Source organism: Mobula hypostoma, chromosome 22 (genome assembly GCF_963921235.1).
Source record: "Mobula hypostoma chromosome 22, sMobHyp1.1, whole genome shotgun sequence".
Lineage (NCBI taxonomy): Eukaryota > Metazoa > Chordata > Chondrichthyes > Myliobatiformes > Myliobatidae > Mobula > Mobula hypostoma.
The window spans coordinates 28,519,911-28,537,633 of record NC_086118.1 but is presented as its reverse complement, the minus strand read 5'-3'; the positions used below and the strand labels follow the sequence as shown (position 1 = coordinate 28,537,633).

Genomic DNA, 17,723 nt, shown 5'->3' with positions numbered 1-17,723 from the left:
CTATGAAGCACTGATGAGACTCGCATGGGCAGAGTTCACACCGTGGGTTGAAGAAAACGTTCCAGAGAGGAGTGGGATGATCAAATCATTCTTAGACCATGTGAACAACATGGCCAGTGACTTGAACCAACAGAAGTTGAACAATCTGCTGCAAAGTCCACTCTTAGCTGAGCTGATAACCCTGTGGTCAGACTTTCTGGAACACCTCCGTCACAGCAATGGCGAGCTATCTGCATTCCGGATATCATACGTTGACATGGTAGAGAACGGAGTACTTGGGTTTCTGCGTGTCTCTCGTGAGGGGGACTGGGAGTTGCACCTCCATGCTATGAGAACCGTAATCCCATGGTGCTTCGCCTAAGATAAGATAAATCATGCCAGGTACCTGTCCCCTTACTTTGCTCAGATGATGAACCTCCCAGAGAAAAATCCTTCTGTGTATGAGGCCTTCAAGACAGGCCAATTCTCAGTGCAACTGTCAAGTAACAACTGCCTTGGGCAGATTCCTGTGGACCAGGCCCCATTGTTCCAGAAGTGTGGCACTAGAACCCGTACAAGGCTTGTAGACATCAGGAAGGTTGCTGCTACTGTTGGCGTAGTGGTTTGTAGGGCTCTCATTGGGTTGCACGCATAAACAGGATGTGACACTGTAAGTGCTTTTGCAGGCAAAAGGAAGACAAGTGCCCTAAAACTTCTGACCAGCAACAGTGAAACTCAGGACACATTCTTAGAGTTGGGTCAGGAATGGGACCTCTCCCCAGAACTGATAGACAAACTGGAGGCATTTACATGTCTCCTGTACGCCCCAAAAGCATGGACCACCAAGGTCAATGAGCTCAGGTATCACCTTTTCTGTGCCAAAAAAGGTGAAATCGAAACTCATCAACTCCCACCATGCAAGCACTGCTTAACAAAACATGCACAGCGAGTCAACTACCAGGCTGGTATATGGAGAAGATGTTTGGAGAAGGACCCACAAGTGTTAAGCCCTGTTGGCAGAGGATGGAAGATGGAGAGAGAAGAGGAAGCTGAACAGTTGGTGGTGCACTGGATGGAAGGCCAGCCAGCACCCGATGGCTGTCCTGGATCTCCTGGCCAGTAACTGTCCAAAAATATGTTCACTCCCAAAATGTAGTGTGTTGCAAATGGCCTCAGATGTACTGACATGTGTAGACTGGCAGACTGTGAGAACCGGGCATTCATCTCAGAGAGTGTGGGAAGTTCAGATGAAGATGTGAAAGACTTGTAAAATTATGATTATTAATAGGTTATGAAATAATGGAAAACGAAGTATGGAAAGCAGTCTTTGATTAAATATATTCATTTTACAACCAAATGGGGCCTAGGTTATGGCCATGTGGAACTCCACATTTGAATTATTGTACTGTAATTCTATATACTATGACAAAAGCTTAAGATTGTTTTGATTTTATACAACAATATGGAAAATATCATGATATTGATAAAACTCCAGAAATCTCTCCAAGTGAGGTTTTTTACCTTCTGGGGGGGGGGTGGGGGTAACATTTTCTGCTGCACTGATGTTAATATGGAATATATACAAAAAGTGATTACTTATTTGAAGTAATAAAGCTACCACTGGTACAATGCTATCACATATTTTCTAACTCTAGAGATGTATACCTTGCCAAAAATCACTATGAGCATTATTCCCTTCAGATGGTACTGACCAACCCTACTGGCTCACGGACTATAAGTACAAGTATGCACAGGTGTAATGAAACACGTACAAGCAGCAACAGCACAGGCTATAACTTTGGCTCATCATATAAGCAGCATTCACAAGAAGAAAAACAAATTAATCATCAATAATACATGACTCTTACAAGAAAGAACACAAATTATAACAAAAAAAAATTCTCAATTTAATACAAAGTGATCAAAGTGGTCATGGTGTTGCTAAACCATCTTGTTTAAGGTTTCGACGGTTGGCTCAACAACCAAACAACTAACTGGAAGTAGCTGTTCTTGAACCTGGAGATGTGGGATACTATTCCAAATTCTGGTGTTATGCTTGTGTGAGCTGTTGTTTGATGAGTATGAGGTGTTCATGAAGAGAATGTCCAGTGTTTCTTTGCTTTGTTCACAAATCACTGTGCTCTATACCTCAGGGTACAATTTTATACTTGTTTCATCCAACTCAATGGCTTGCTCTCTATTTCAGAGAGTTGTGAACAATCATCCTGTTGAGAATGAACCAAATTCCCTCCCTACAGGACCTTTGTGAGGCAGATTTTTTTTTTTGAATCCAGTAGTTTGAAAAATATCTTCAGTTACATTTTATTAATGTAATTTCATTAATTGAGTTTAAATCCCCAGCTGCCATGCTGGAATTTGAACGCTGGTCCAAGAATCTCAGATGGATACAACATGGAAGGAGGCCATTCATCCCATCAGTAATCCTCTGTTCTTTCCACACAGTCCTACTTTTTTTCTTCAAACTACTTATTGAACTCCCCAGTACATTCTTGATTGAATCTGGCTCCTTTTGCTGTGCTGCCTGTGCATTCCTGATCCTCACCACCGGCTGCATAAAATAGGCTGGGTCCCACGACACGTTACATTCTTCAGATCCTTCTACCAACAGGAACAGTTTACCTCTGCATATCTTGTCCATATTCCTCATGATTTTAACTAGATCCCCACAATATTCTCAGTTCCACAGAAAACTAATCCAGTTCCTGTAACTGATCCACTTCCTGGAATTATTTTATTTAATCTTTTCTGCATTCTAAAGTCTTAGCCAAACTAATATTCTGTAAAATGATTACTTCAACGTTTGTGCTCTTGCACTCTGATTCTTCTTATAAAAATCAGGATCCTATATACTTGTTTGAAAAATAACTTCCAACTCAGCCCATCTGCCATTTAGAGTATTACTTGCCAGATGAGTTGCACCCCACCCCTCCATCATTTTTATCCTGGCTGTCTCCCTTCTTTCAGTCCATCCACATGAAGGGTCTCAACCTGAAATGTTGACTGTCCAAAGACATTGCTGAGTTTCTGCGTTGCTTTGTGTGTTGCTCCAGAATTTGGATCTTGTATCTCAGTATTGCCATTTAAAATTATTTACACTCATGTACTCCCAGATATAAATAATCTTCCAGAAATAGTAAGGGACAGAGGGTCCAGTGAGATGGAGGAACTGAGAAAAATACATGTTAGTAGGGAAGTGGTGTTAGGTAAATTGAAGGGATTGAAGGCAGATAAATCCCCAGGGCCAGATGGTCTGCATCCTAGAGTGCTTAAAGAAGTAGCCCAAGAAATAGTGGATGCATTAGTGATAATTTTTCAAAACTCGTTAGATTCTGGACTAGTTCCTGAGGATTGGAGGGTGGCTAATGTAACCCCACTTTTTAAAAAAGGAGGGAGAGAGAAACCAGGGAATTATAGACCGGTTAGCCTAACGTCGGTGGTGGGGAAACTGCAGGAGTCAGTTATCAAGGATGTGATAACAGCACATTTGGAAAGCGGTGAAATGATCGGACAAAGTCAGCATGGATTTGTGAAAGGAAAATCATGTCTGACAAATCTCATAGAATTTTTTGAGGATGTAACTAGTAGAGTGGATAGGGGAGAACCAGTGGATGTGGTATATTTGGATTTTCAAAAGGCTTTTGACAGGGTCCCACACAGGAGATTAGTGTGCAAACTTAAAGCACACGGCATTGGGGGTAAGGTATTGGTGTGGGTGGAGAATTGATTAGCAGACAGGAAGCAAAGAGTGGGAATAAACGGGACCTTTTCAGAATGGCAGGCGGTGACTAGTGGGGTACCGCAAGGCTCAGTGCTGGGACCCCAGTTGTTTACAATATATATTAATGACTTGGATGAGGGAATTAAATGCAGCATCTCCAAGTTTGCGGATGACATGAAGCTGGGTGGCAGTGTTAGCAGTGAGGAGGATGCTAAGAGGATGCAGGATGACTTGGATAGGTTGGGTGAGTGGGCAAATTCATGGCAGATGCAATTTAATGTGGATAAATGTGAAGTTATCCACTTTGGTGGCAAAAATAGCAAAACAGATTATTATCTGAATGGTGGCCGATTAGGAAAAGGGGAGGTGCAACGAGACCTGGGTGTCATTATACACCAGTCATTGAAAGTGGGCATGCAGGTACAGCAGGCGGTGAAAAAGGCGAATGGTATGCTGGCATTTATAGCGAGAGGATTCGAGTACAGGAGCAGGGAGGTACTACTGCAGTTGTACAAAGCCTTGGTGAGACCACACCTGGAGTATTGTGTGCAGTTTTGGTCCCCTAATCTGAGGAAAGACATTTTGCCATAGAGGGAGTACAAAGAAGGTTCACCAGATTGATTCCTGGGATGGCAGGACTTTCATATGAAGAAAGACTGGATGAATTGGGCTTGTACTCGTTGGAATTTAGAACATTGAGGGGGGATCTGATTGAAACGTATAAGATCCTAAAGGGATTGGACAGGCTAGATGCAGGAAGATTGTTTTTCCCGATGTTGGGGAAGTCCAGAACGAGGGGTCACAGTTTGAGGATAGAGGGGAAGCCTTTTAGGACCGAGATTAGGAAAAACTTCTTCACACAGAGAGTGGTGAATCTGTGGAATTCTCTGCCACAGGAAACTGTTGAGGCCAGTTCATTGGCTATATTTAAGAGGGAGTTAGATATGGCCCTTGTGGCTACGGGGGTCAGGGGGTATGGAGGGAAGGCTGGGGCGGGGTTCTGAGTTGGATGATCAGCCATGATCATAATAAATGGCGGTGCAGGCTCGAAGGGCCAAATGGCCTAATCCTGCACCTATTTTCTATGTTTCTATGTTTCTATATCTCTGTTTGCATGACCCTTCAGAATTGTGCCCAGCAGATCACTCTGTATCTTCTGTGTTACACTTCTAATGGGTCTGTCCATTCCACCAATCTATATCTTCAAGCTAACTATCACATTATTCCTCACAACTCATTGCAATTTCAAGTTTTATTAATGCCTTATATTATCCCCTGCACACTCAAATCCAAGTCATTAATAGATATTAAGAAAAGATGGATCTTAGCACCAACTCCTGAGAAACTTTGCTACAGCCAGAAGTCTGATAACCAATTATTCTGTTTCCTGTCCATCAGTCTGTTTTCTATCCACATGCCCTTTATTTCATTGGGTTCAATTTTAATACAAAGGTTATTTATATGGCTCCTTCAAAACACATCAAACCCATTTCCCGAATTGGTTCTCAGCTCATCAAAAATTCAACTGTCAATTTAATCAAGTCAAGGTTGCCAACAATGACTAATAGAGGAAATTGCCAAAGAATGTTAGCATTTTTCAGAAAAATATGCCCCACGACAGAAAGTTCTGAGTTCAGGCCCTTATCTTCCAGCAGGCATGATTCATAGTTTTCTGCACTTATTCCATGCTTGCTGTGGGTGAGCACCAGGGAAGTGGCAATGGAACAGCCACAGATTATTTTGATATCAGAAAAAGGAGGCGAGCAGCTCAGATCTGCTTTCCCAGATACATACATTATTTTCCTTAATGGGTGTAGTCTTATGTTTGAAGAACATAATTGTTGCTGGTATTTATTTTCTATAGTTTCTACTTTAAGATCATAGCTGATGTTCCATATCTTGTTTATGAACAGAAGTTATTCAATTTTTTTATAATTAGGAGAAAATCATATGGAACTGAGACTTACATCAGGGTGCTGTTTATCAATTACAGCACCAACATTCCTTCAATACTAATAGCTAAGCTTCAAAAACTGGGCCTCTGTACCTCCCTCAGCAACAGGATCCTTGACTTCCTGATTGGGAGACCACAGCCAGTAAAGGTTTGTAATAACATCTCCTCCTCAATATTAACACAGGCACACTTCAAGGATGTGTAATTAACTCACTCCTCTACTCCCGCTACACTCATGACTGTGTGTGGTTATTAACAGCTCAAATGCCATTCGTAAATCTGCCGATGGACTCAAATTTGTGGATGCAAGTCTGGTAGAACCTCAGATGGTGACGAGTAGCTGCCCAGGAACGAGATGACGGCTGTGTTGAGTGGCGCCACAACAACAACCTCACACTCACGACCAAGGAACTGATTGTGGATTTCAGGAACGGGAAGTCGGACGAACCCGTATCAGTCTTCAACGAGGGGTCAGCGGTAGAAAGGGTGAATAGCTTCAAGATCCTGAGTGTAAACTAGGCCCAAATACAACAACAAAGAGGCATGCTTTGTTAGGAGGTTGAGGAGATTTGGTGTGGCACTAAAGATCGTCACAAATTTCCATCAATGTAAAATTGAGAGCATTCTGACTGGTTGCCGCACAATCTGCTAGGGGTACTCCAGTGCACAGGATCACAAGAGACTACAGAGGGTTGTAAACTCAGTCAGGCACAACCCTCCCTATCATCAAGATGTCTTCGAGACATGGTGCCTCAGGAAGGTGGCATCCATGAGCAAAGCCAGCAGAGAAGAGATGTAGGAGCCTGAAGACTCATACCTAAGGTTTAGAGACAAAGTCTTTCACTCCACCATCAGATTTCTGAATGGTGCAGCCAACACTGCCTCATTATTCCCTTTATTTTGCACAATCTATTTTTATAATAAAGTTTTCATGTCTTTGCATTGTACCGCTGCCACAAAACAGCAAATTTAATGCCATAAACACAGGGGATTTCATGTCGGATATCAGTGATGATAGATCTGATTCTGATCACGTCATCAGGGAAATGTATCTTGTAAGTTGCTGAACTGCAGATTTTTTTATTGCATGGTCACAAGGTTATGGAGTCAGAGAGGTACAGCATACAAACAGGCACTTCAGCCCACAACACCTACACAGCTATCAACCACCTATTTATGCGCATCTAATTTATTTTGTTAAGTTTTCCAGAGGAAGGGTGGCAATTTACTCAAAGAGCATAACCTAGCAACTAAATCCAAAAATGCACACATTCTGCTTGTCATAACACTGAGATTTAGACATTTGAATATACAATACCAGAATGTGCAAAAGACAAACAGGAAACATTCTCCTGGAAATACACAAACTGTATACAGTATTCATTAACAATAAAAATTAAAGTATCCATTTATTTCAACATAAAATGCAATTGCATTGAACAGATACATATTACACATCCTCTATAATTTACAGGAGGATTGATAAAATGTGGAGAGAACCATGTGATCAATAAAAATGAATATTATTTGGGTTATATTGTAACTCAGCTAGTACATTTTTCAGGCTGCAGATTTAATTTCTTCAGTTTATACAGACAGACTTCAGTTGCAAATAAGTAGCTATTTCAGGCCATAATACCAAGTATACATGCATGCATTTGACTGTTTCAATGTTAGTCTCTTAACATCATAATTCTTCTCAGCTATAATCATTATGATTCGACCAGGCACATAACTAAATAAAACTTTACTCAGAAGCTCCTGTTCTCACTAAAGACTTGAGTTTGGTCAGTATTCTATCATAAGAGACTACAGATCAATTCTAGAGAAAAAAGAGATCTCTCAAAGGGCACAAGTCTTTTTGGCGAAACCTAGAACTTTTAAAAAATCTTTTCACAAGTGTGTGATTTCAACCTTACAATAATCTGATTACGGCCTATGAAAAAGAACTGTTAATCAGATACAATGTCAGAAAATTTTATGCAGTTATTGAATCACACAGAGCCCATGCATTCATATGCCACTATTGATTAATCTTCTAAGTTTTGTTTCCATACTGTAGTTCTGTTTTGTTAGCAGGACTGGTTGGAGGTTGGAGTTCATGCCATATTGGTGATTAGACACCAGACATCCTACCCTGCAAAAACTCATTTCAGGGAGGTAGCACCATCAATTTGCGGGAGACTCCCGGAACTTCCGGGAGAGGTGGGATGTCTGCAATAGAGTAGCTCCTTAGCAGTTAGCCAGCTAGTTTAAATAACGTTAGCTATGCTAATGAACGAATGACACCTGTTAAACTCACCTCAACACGTCTTTTACAGTCTTAACCCACCATAGGCAATAGAAAAGTCACTGTTGCAAACAGTGCAGTGAGCAACAGTGTCATTATTTTGACCCCTATTAGGCAGGGGTACACTTTAGTGTAGTCTGGGGAGACGTACATTTTATCTCTTTTTTGGAACACTCTGCCATGGTGCGCTCTTGCTCGTGCGCTCTCTGTCTCTCTCGTCGCTCGCACGCGCTCGCTCTCTCTCTTGTGGTCGCTCGCGCACTCTCGCTTGCTTGCTCTCTCGCTCTCTCTCTCTCACGTGGTCGCTCTCGCACTCTCTCTTGCTTTCTCTCGCTCGCCCTCAAAAAAATTGATTTCCGTGATACTGTATATAATTTGCGGGCATCAGGGAGTCACTATTAATATGTGGGAGACTCCCGGAACTTCCGGGAGAGGTGGGATGTCTGAGATACATCTCAGCATCAGTGAAGGATGGGAGAAAACTGTGGCCCAGTCAGGGAATGAGCAAAAAAGAAGTTTTAATTTAATTCAAAGTGCAGATCTTAAAATAAAATCCCCCACAATGTTAGCAGAGGGCATTTGTCTAAAGTTGCACTGCACTCACAAAATAAAGAAATACTCCTCACAAATTCAATTAATCATTATGGGTAACTGATCCACCTCACAAGAAACTGACAACACTACTTTTGTACTTAAGTCCAAAGTTCAGACATTCTTTAGGCCTAATTTTCTCATACTCTCCTGACCTTCTAACTTCTCAAACCCTTTTGAATCAGCTCTCATTACTGAAGTATCTCAATTAGCAAATGGTTAATAAATCCAGTGCATGTCGTAATCCATTGAAATGATACAAGTAGCACTTAAGATTTCCAAATAGAAAACCTGCACAAGATTAAATATTTTATTTATTGTAATACATTAATAATAGTGCAAAATAATTATTTGTATGCAACACAGAGAAAGGTTCACTTCCATCAGAGTCAACAGCAGACATTTTAGTTGCATCGGGTGCCAAAATAGTGTCGCAGTTGGCGCCGCGCTATTACAGCCCAGGGAGTCAAAGTTCAGAGTTCAATTCTGTCGCCACCTGTAAGGAGTCTGCACATCCTCCCTAGGGAATGCCTGGGTTTTCTTCGGATGCTCTGGTTTCTTCCCACAGTCCAGAGATATACCAGTTAGTAGGTTAATTGGTATTGTAAATTGTCCCATGCTTAAACCGGGGTTAAATCGGGGGTTGCTGGCTGGCACAGTTTGAAGGGATGGAAGGTCCTATTCTATGCTGTATCTCAATAAATAAATAAACAGAATCAGGGAGCTATTACCTAACAATGGGAAGAATGTAAAATGTTACCAGAGTTCAATTGACTTGAGGCCAGAGCTTGCTTGAGCCTAAATGAGCCAGAGGGGGTTACTCTGTATAAACATGCACAATAATAGGGAGCAGCATTTTAAAGAGAGGTAAGGGATGTAGCCCTTTCAGGATATTGTTTTAGGGGACAACTTTTAAGTACAGGATGATTGGCCTCTGAAGAGGGAACAGGAAACCAGCAGTAATCAAGATGCAGTAGAGTGAAGTGTGTAGACAGGAATGTTGGTCTGGAGAAAATTGCTCAGCTACAAAAATTCAAACATTGCACATTAAGGAAACTACTTTTTTTTAGAAAGTACTCAGTCTAAAATGAAAAGATCGCTCATTGCTGGCATTAAGTAAAATGTAGCCTCCACCGACAATTGCAAAGCAAAATGTACAAACTAAGAAACCTAACTTTTCCTAGCCTGGTATAAAGTGGGATGCTTGAAGGCTTTTCTACTGATAATCCCAGAGTTTATCTATGTAGAGAAGCTGCAACGACATATGTATTTTATCATCTCATGAGGAGTCAAAGCTTCTCAGCAGCCTAATGAACACGAGTTCAGCCAAAGTTTAGTAAAACACATAATATCACCAAATAAACAGACATTTACATACACAGTTGTTTTTGGGACAGCAACTTAATTAAACGTTTTTGGTGTTAATAATCTTGCTTTTGGTAGCTGTTTTTCTACAGTACAGCACATTGGAACTTTCTTCTGCCCTTTTGCCAATGAATTGCAATCCTCCACACACTGCAATATCTCAAAAGGAAGTTAACTGTAGATCATCACAAGTCCTCCAGCAAAGAAAGGAAGCACCATGCAAATTGAATTTGCGTGTTAAAACCCATCTGGCAATAATTAAATTGCTGTAATGTTGGCTTGGGAACTGAGGACTCCATAAACATTAGTGCATTCGTCGCATCTTCGGGAGACGTTAGGTGCTGCAAGCATAGCCACGAATAGGAACGAGGCGCTTCCCTTCAAGCAGTCTTTGTGGAAGTTCAACCCTGTAGCAGCATATTCTCAGTTCTTGGGAAAGAGTTCTCAAGGGACTAGCTACTTTGACGTGTTGGATTGAGCATCACAAAATTTCATTTACAAAGCAAATTCCACTGTTTGGTGAAGAACAGACACCACACAACTTGTTCATGTTTGGCTTCCAGAATTTATGACATTAACAGTACAGGATAAAATTCGATGTAAACGGTGGGCGAATGTCTAAATTTTAAGTTAATATAAATTAGTTCTTACATTCAAAATTTCTGGTTATGTTAAATAAAAGATCTCTCAAAGTGTATCTATATTTCTTGACAATCATCGCCTACATCTTAATCACTACCAGCTGAAATTAGAACCTTAAAAAATCCAGTCTAAAATGGTGTTTGAGTTTTTTTTTAAGTAAAATTCCTTCTCTATAGGATAGAAGGGTTCTCAAATGACTGGTGAATTGCAGGCTTACATGGGAAGTGAGTGGTTTACCCATCATGTTTTACCTTTCCTCCCAGATAACGCCATTTTGAAAAAACAAGTAAGGCCACACTGTGGGATAGCAATGAGCTATACACAGTGAAAAGAAATAAAACGAGTAGAGAATAAAATGAAAGACGGATTAAGTTACATTTGACTGTTCAAAGAAGCTGAGAATAGAGCAGCTAAGTATAAACCCACAATAACATCAAGGTACAACAAATGTGGTTCAACCTTCCTTCTAAGTTTCTTGGGATCTGCTGCCATTGAGGAGGGAATAGTTCCGAAACAGTTTAGAACTCTTATAAGTTGCAGCAAAAATCATACTTTAGCATAGTACAAAAAGTTATTTTTTAAAATACAATCCACTAGGAACAAATGGAAAAACATATTCCTGAAAATTTTACCGTCAAGCAAATTTGTTAATAATATAGCTGATAAATGAATTGATTTAGTTACAAGCAAAGTAATGATGAAAAGCACAACAAGTTATAAGTACTGCAAATAAAATCACCTCAACAATTATTTCAATACACATTGAGAAAGCTCAGTTTGCGCAAACCTGTTCTGGGTTAAACTATCATGATAATCCTACCCATATTATGAAACACTTTAGTTGTAATGAATTAAAACTAAAATTATGAGGATTAGACCTTTGGTGAAAGTGATCAATCAACAACAGTTAAATTAAAATACAACTTGGTACACCTCAGATACCGTTACTTGTTCATTTAAAATCATAGAATTATTGCAACACAGGAGGCCATTTCATCCACAGTCCAGCTCCCCTATCAAACCTATTTCCCTACTCTTTCCCCATTGCCCTGTGCAGGTTAGTGACCCTCCAGTGCCTATTCAGTTCTAAAATGAAAGATTTAATAGGTTTCTTGACAAGGAGCTGGCATGGACTCAGTGGTTACATTGGCTTCCTATATTGCAACAGTTCTATTCCAGCTTCTTCTACCAAATCACAACCATTCCAAACTCACTGCATCATTTTCTCTTCACTTTATATCCCTTTTCCTTAGCCTTTCAACCATTTGCTTCAGGGAAACATTTCCCTCTTTTTACCATGTCTTAGCCAATTGTGATCATCCAGCAAATTTCCTGTTAGCCTTCTATAACCCCAGGAGAACCAAATAGTTTCCTCTAATCCAATCTAATTTAATGAAATCTCTTTCCTGGATGAATATCCTAGTTCCTCAGGTTTTTAATAAATGAAATATTGTTCAACTTTTCATTAATTTGCTGATCAATTTATCTAGATTGCTCTCATTCAAAGCCTCAGACATTGTACAATTGGATGCGACACTAGAGTGTAAACCATTAATCTATTGGCAACAAATGATGATTCCAAGTATGAAAAAGAGATAAGATGATGAATTTACTGCTGCTATCCTCTCTCAAGGAGAACCATGGTCATTGATAAAACACTTAATCTTAGCTAATTATACTGAAACTTCAATTTACTTTTCAACAAAATCTTTTAGAAAGTTTCTTCTTGGAGAATGTACTATAAAGCGCAATCCACTGGGGCATGAAATCAATATCTTATCTTGCTTGAAGCCTATTGACATGTAATTGCATTGAGAAGCAGGACAAAAGAGAAAAGGGTAATGTGTGGGGCCAAACCACACTCATTCACATTTGTGTTTAACTGAAGAACGGTACAGCACAGTAACAACCCTTTGGCCCACGATGTTGTGCTGAACTAATTAAACTAGTAATTAAATGCCTACCTAAAATAATCTCTTCTGCCTTTAAAATGTCCATATACCTTCATTCTCTGCATATTCAGGTGCCTATCTAAGAGCCTCTTTGCCATCTCTATCATATTTGACTTTACCACCACACTGGCAGTCCATCGCAGGCACCCACTACTCTCCATTACAAAAATAATTGCCCCACACATCTCCTTTGAACTTACCCCCTCTCACCTTTAGTATCGGACACTTCAACCCTAGCTGTCGATGTATGTCTCTGAAAACATTATAAACATCTACCAAGTCCCCCTTCAGCCTCTGCTGCTTTAGAGAAAACAACTCAAGTTTACTCAATCAACACACACAAAATGCTGGAGGAACTCCCAGTATCTCAATATCTTCTTATAGAACATACTCTCTAATCCAGGCAGCATCTCGTAAATCTTTTCTGCACTCTCTCTAAAACATCTAGAATGCCTCGAGATTCTCTTTAATCCAACTGTCAATGACCTTTCATGGCCACCCGCCCCCCCCCCCAAGCTCATCCAATTCCACCCTTAAGTACTTTTTCCAGCTTCATTGAGGAAATAGGTACTGCAGTCCCTTTAGTTCCCATGGCCTGCTATGTTTTGTAGTACAGATTTATATTAATTAATTAATCCTAACTAAGATCTCAAATTAATTCAGACCTATGCTAATGAATGGCTAATTAACTTACTGATGCAACTTTTGTGATCTCAGCCAGCAGTGTTTCTGACTAAAATAAATCCCGGGTTGCAGACAGTTCATGGAACTTTATGCTGATTCGGGGTGGGGGGCTGAGGAGGTGCATTTATACTTAAGAAAAAACAGTTCTCCTGTACAGAGGAAGAAAATCAAAGACAAGTTTTTGATGTTGAGATTTTCTACCCTCTGTCACCAGTCAGGTTCAAAGAATACCAGACTAAAGAATATGTTGGTGCCTCAGAGCAGCAATGACCCCATCACCACATGGGATTCTGGATTCCGCCAGGTGATCTAGTTCCTGCCACATCCCAAAGATGCATAAATTGGCAGGTTAATTGTCCATTATAAATTGCCCATATTGTGTAGGCAAGTGGCCAAATTTGCTGGGAAATAATGGGATTGGTGAGAGAATAAAGTGGGTCTTGTATTGAATTAGTATAATGTTTAGCACTGACCGTGGGCTGAAGAACCTATTTAAATGCTATACAACTCTGACTGAACTCAGGTGACTCAACCTCGTGTGGGTAAATATCCGACTAACACAAAACATTTTCTGTGTATGAGCCTGAATAGGTTTTGTGGCCTAGCTGTTTGAGAATAGAAGACATCACAGTCAAAACCAATCTTTTTGAAACCACAACCAAACATTAAAGACAATTGAAATTGAGGTTCTTCTTTCTCAAAGTCAAGAATAAATTGAAGTAACTCAACTGTAACATCCTGAAGTAATTAACTTGCCCTTTAAGAAAAAATTAATTGGGAACAGTTTCATCTGCATGACTTGGCATCCTGCAGGCCTTGAACACGTTAAGCCAAAACAGCAACAAAATGTATCAATTTAAACCAATCAGCATGCTAATTATAGTAAAGTTATTCTATTTGAATCGGAATCAGGTTTATGATCACTGATGTATGTTGCAAAATGCGTTATTTTGCAGGAGTACAGAGTAATATATAAAATACATTATAAATTATAATAAGAATTACTAAAAGAAAGTAATTAGTACAAAAAGTGAGCAATAAAATAGTGGGTAGTGTTCATGGGCTGGTTCATTGTCTATTCGATGCCTATACTGAAGGGGAAGAAGCTATTCCTAAAACACTGAGTGTGTGCCTTCAGGTTCCTGTACCTCCATCTCTGATGGTAGTAATGAGAACAGGGCATGTCTTGGCAGGTAGAGTCCTTAATGATGGATGCCACCTTTCTGAGGCATCATCTTTTGAAGATGTCCTCGCTGGTGGGGAGGCTAGTGCCCATAATGAGCTTACAACCCTCTGCAGCTTTCACCAGTCCTGTGCAGTGGCACTCCATAGTATGCAACAAGTCAGAACACTCTCCACAGTACATCTGTAGAAAGCTGTTAGAGTCTTTAGTACATATCAAATCTTCTCAAATTCCCTATCAAATATAGCTGCTGTCTTGCCCTCTTCGTAATTGCATCAATAGGATAGACCAAAGATAGATCTTCACAAATGTTAACAGTCTGGAACTTGAACTTGAACTACAGTACTAAACTAAATTTCAGAGAACTACTCCCCAATCATTTTCTCTACAGAACAGAAAGAAATTGTGGAATGTTGATAATGCTAACAGGTATTCAAGTCTCTGAGGAGGTCTGGAGACAATCTGCAAAATTTTCATTAAAAATATTGAAATAAGAATTTTATTACAATAACTGGTTTTCCATGTGCCATCAAACCAGAAAATGCAGCAAAAGCACTATTCAGATCTTTAATCATTTCCACTCTGCTGATACAAATAATCTTTTAATTAAACTGAATTACGTTATACTTCAACTTTACTATTTTCTCCAAGACATCAAATCGCAAGTTTGTTAAAAATTATTCCACGTTGAATACAGGCTACCAAAAATATATCCCAAAAAGTTTATTTTACGAGAAGTTTGGCCAGACTCTAAATTTAAAGTTTATTCTTATGGGATCCTTATCATACACTAAAAAGATAAGACCTCTGTAAACAAATGAAAAACAAAATCAGTTGCTTCTCACACCCACATGAATATATATTTAACTAGAAGTAAACATATCCTTTAATTCACCCATGAGAATAATTCATTGAGGAAATAGTTAGTACTGTTCAATGCCCTCCAGCTTTCTTCCCCTGTCCTAGGTAATGGAGTACAGAATACTGATGCCATTTACATCAACACAAAAGCTCAAGAGAGCCAAATGCAGATTGACTTTATTGCTAAATTAGTTCATTTTGTAGCACTCTCACAGCAAGTTGAATATTCTGAACCCAGTACCAGTTCATAATCCAAACACTCTTGATTCAGTGCAGGTTTGGCAGAAAATGGTGTGAAATTTTTATTCAAGTTGAATTGAGGTTCTGAAAATTACCTCAGGTAAATATTTTAACATCCTTAAAGCCTGTGGGCTTGACCAAAAGTTACTTCTTCACCAATACCCCATGATAGAGAAGATTGACTGGTATTCATATCCACAGCTTTAACAAAAAAGCTTTTCTTGGCACGAATAATGTAAAGTCATGGACTTCCAACTAAATCCCAGTGAGAGGATCATTTCAAATGGTTCAATGCCATACAGGGCTATGGAAATTTAGCAATTAACCTAACTACGATTTTTGTAAATTGCTGCCATGTGACTTTGTAATAAACACTGATGCGCCATATTTAAAAGGGCATCCCTTTTAAAATCCCAACAAAGAATGATTGAATGCAACAAGAATTTTCTAAAACTTGACCTTTCAGTTACTAGAGTTAGCTTGAACAAGAACACATACAGCCTGGAATGCATGGGGAAGAAGAGAGGGAGCACTGCACCGGTGGCAAGAGTGGTTGCGGGTTTGAGATTTACAGCAGAGTAGCCTTTGACAGGAGGCAAGACTGGAGAGGGCAGCACCTCACCTTCTGTGCTGTCTTTGTAATAGTACAAATTATCGTGCTAGCTGTCACTTTGCAAATAACCTGATCTCACAGATGTTATTAATAATACTCTCTGATAATTAGCAGGTTTGCAGACAAACTGTGTTGTTATTTGACACTTCCAACCTATCTTCTATTCCAAAAGGCACTCTTGGCTGTAGGTAGCAAAAAGCAGTTTATAAATAGAAATGTGAAATACAGGATTTGAAGATCAAGCAGTTTTGAGTAGGAACAAAAATACACAGTGTTTCATTGCCTTTAGTGCCAAACACCTAGCTATCACGCCACAGTGCAGGAAGCTAGGATTCCCATGAAGTCTGCACAAGGGCCACACTGGAGCAAGAGTGGCCAAGGGTAGATGGCCAATCATTTCCAAGCAGACGACCTGCTCCAGTATTACAAGATATTTCTCGTTAATGTGGCTTAAAATAGATTCTACTTCAAAAAAAATACATAAGGCATAAAAAAAGGAGTAGGACATTCTGCCCCAAATAAAGATCCAAGTAAGAATTCTTACTCAAACTTCTCTCATTTTGAAGATTGGAGGAAGTTTGACTGCATGATACTTTTGATCTCTTTATGTGCAATTAGTAGATTAATAAACATACAACATAAATACAGTTCATTTTCAGAAATCTTGAAGTACAACACATTGATAAAAGTGGCTAAATGGTTACATAATAAAGACAAGCTTTATATCCATATTATCTACAAAGCTTCCCAGTACTGCAGATCTCAGACATATGTTTCCATGGTAACCTTGACCATTCCCTGGGTGTCATAATCAACAGCAGAAGTATTCAACCAAATGCACTACCCGACAAAGCACATGAAAGGCTGCTCTGGAACACAGAGCCCTAAAGTCTGACATTTTGCTCCTGCAACTGTGATCTTCATAGCATCACATTTAGTTTTTAGGCTTGAAGTATATTAGACGTCCTTTTAAGCTAGTAACACTGAAGAAACATTTGTGTCTCCACGTGCTATGTGGATTTACAAGAGACAATGCTGGCTTAGCAGACATGTGGAGTATTGGACAACAGCTGGATATCTTATCTAAGTATTTTAGTGTATTTGAAGGATTTGATAGTTAAAAAAGATAACAAGTTAAAAAATTAATTTGGGAATAAAGCATAGAATTACAAAAGACCAAATAGCTGGAAAATGTTCTTTCATTTCATCTGATCTGCTCAAATCAACTATCTTCAAAGTTCAAACTCTATAGATTTTCTATCCTCTGAATTGTCAGCAAAATAGGTATCTGATCATACTGTAATGTCAAAACACTATGTCTTGGCTATAATACTTTGTATATAACAAACATTAGAGGTGTCAAGGGTGATACGGAGGTAAATTTTCCCTCTATTGCTTTGACCACCTTTGAGGTCGCAACTCACAAAGTATTTAGTCAATGGTATGCAATAACCACTATATGATTTATAGTACCTACACTGCAAATCAAACCTTTACATGCTGTTAAATTATTATCACAAGCTTTATGAGGTACAGTGTATGATGCAACACACACAAAACGCTGATGGAACTAAGCAGGTCAGGCAGCATCTACAGAAATGAATAAACAGTCAACATTTTGTATGTTACA

The 17,723-nt window shown here is 39.4% G+C and overlaps 1 protein-coding gene across 4 annotated transcripts in view; it reads right to left on the bottom strand.

Moving 5' to 3' along the window:
• The window catches only part of LOC134360240 (septin-9-like), a 341,520-nt gene that overhangs the window by 110,542 nt on the left and 213,255 nt on the right, over window positions 1-17,723 (bottom strand). The window lies entirely within an intron of this gene.